The sequence below is a fragment of the Lathyrus oleraceus genome, chromosome 4, assembly GCF_024323335.1.
Source record: "Lathyrus oleraceus cultivar Zhongwan6 chromosome 4, CAAS_Psat_ZW6_1.0, whole genome shotgun sequence".
Lineage (NCBI taxonomy): Eukaryota > Viridiplantae > Streptophyta > Magnoliopsida > Fabales > Fabaceae > Lathyrus > Lathyrus oleraceus.
The window spans coordinates 6,480,657-6,482,861 of record NC_066582.1 but is presented as its reverse complement, the minus strand read 5'-3'; positions in this window follow the sequence as shown (position 1 = coordinate 6,482,861).

Below are 2,205 nucleotides of genomic sequence, written 5' to 3'. Positions count from 1 at the left end.
GGGACCGAGGTCATAATAGGGAGCAGAAAGGAGGGAACACCAAGGATACCGGTTACTGGGTATATAATAGGTGACCGACCAAAGCGTGAATTGGATTTCACTTCCAAAACACTCATCATCCTGAAGAGAGCTAGAAAAGCAAACTTGTTTATAGGATGGATATTCAATTCCACAAGGAAAATGAATCTTACTCTGAGGGGAAAACAATCAAAAGATTGACTCAAGAGCGCACGAGATATAATATCCATTACCGTCAGAACGTGGATAGAATACTCAGATGAGACATATTATTCATTACCGGCAGACCGTGAATAATATACTCGAAAGGAAAATTATCCTGAACCGGTTACTGGGTTGTTTATAGGATAAAATCCGAAGACGTGAATTGGTTTTCACTTCCAAAACACTCATCATCCGAAAGGAGGGCTTGAAAAAGCAAATCGACTTACAGGATGGGCATTCGAATCCACAACGGGAAAACGAATCTTACTCAAGTGGGGACACAAACCCAAAGAGTGCATGAGATATAATATCCATTACCGGCAGACCGTGGATAAGATACTCGCGTGAGATATATTATCTATTACCGTCAGAACGTAGATAATAAACTCGCATGGTAAGAAACACCAGAGATACCGGTTACTGGGTATATAATAGGTGATCTACCGAAACGTGAATTGGATTTCACTTCCAAAACACTCATCATCCGAAACACAAACTGGTTAAAGGATGGACATTCGAATCCACAACGGGAAAACGAATCTTACTCAACTGGGGACACAAACCCAAAGAGTGCATGAGATACAATATCCATTACCGGCAGACCGTGGATAAGATACTCGCATGAGATATATTATCTATTACCGTCAGAACGTAGATAATAAACTCGCATGGTAAGAAACACCAGAGATACCGGTTATTGGGTATATAATAGGTGATCTACCGAAAACGTGAATTGGATTTCACTTCCAAAACACTCATCATCCAAAACACAAACTGGTTAAAGGATGGGCATTCGAATCCACAAAGAATACGAATCTTGCTCAGTTGGGGAAAATCAACAAAGGATTCCAACTAAAGAGCGCATGAGATATATTATTCATTACCGGCAGACCGTGAATAATACACTCGAAAGGAAAAGACACCAGAGATACCGGTTACTGGGTATATAATAGGTGACTAACCACAATAGAGAGACAATCGATACCAAGCATCCGGGTAAACGAAAGACAACTCAAAGGGATAAATTGCAAGCATCCGGCAATTATCTAACAACAAGAAATTCGACTCCACAAAGGGAAATAACGAACCTTACTCGACCGGGGAAACGCAAAAGGCTTCGACTGAAGAGTGCATGAGATATATTATTCATTACCGGCAGACCGTGAATAATACACTCGCATGGAAGATTATCCACAACCGGTTACTGGGTTAATAAAGGATAAATCAACCGAAAAGAAAGGCATCGGGATACCAAAACAGGCATATAATGATGACCAATCAAAAAGGGAGCAACAGACATTACCGACAAAAGGGTAAATGAAAGGCGATCTGCTGAGGATAAATTGCAAGCATTCGGCAATTATCCACAGGGACTAGCTGGGGATGCACTGGTAAACAAACAATGATCCGGGGAACAAATCACTAGCAAACGGTGAAAAGACCCACTGGGGATAAAATTGCTAGCATACGGCAATTATCCACAAAAAACTTGCTAGGGATATAAGTGCTGATCTGAGCGACTTATCCAAGCAAAGGAAAATCAACATCAAGAACTAGATGAAGATAACCACAAAATTAGGGTTTACATCTACCGAATACGGGGTAGAAGACCAACAACTCCGCGTGGGGATAGAACAAATCACAAATCCGCACGGGAAACCAAGATAGGGTTTATAACAAACCACAAACTGCTGAAGAGCAGGAAAATAGGATTTACGACTATCGGTATGAGGGTAGAAAACCAAAGCTCTGGCTGGAGAATAAAAAGTGTATAACCACAAATTCTGTTAAGAAAGCCAGGAAGAATAGGACTTATAACTACCGGTATGAGGGTAGAGGCCCAAAACTCTACTCCGCTGGGGAACAACCCACCGGGAAGCACAAGACATCTGACAAATAGCCAATTCGGGAATAATCCGAAAAGACGGACTGAATAAAGACATGTCCTAATGAGGATGTAACTCAAATAGGAAAATCCATCCC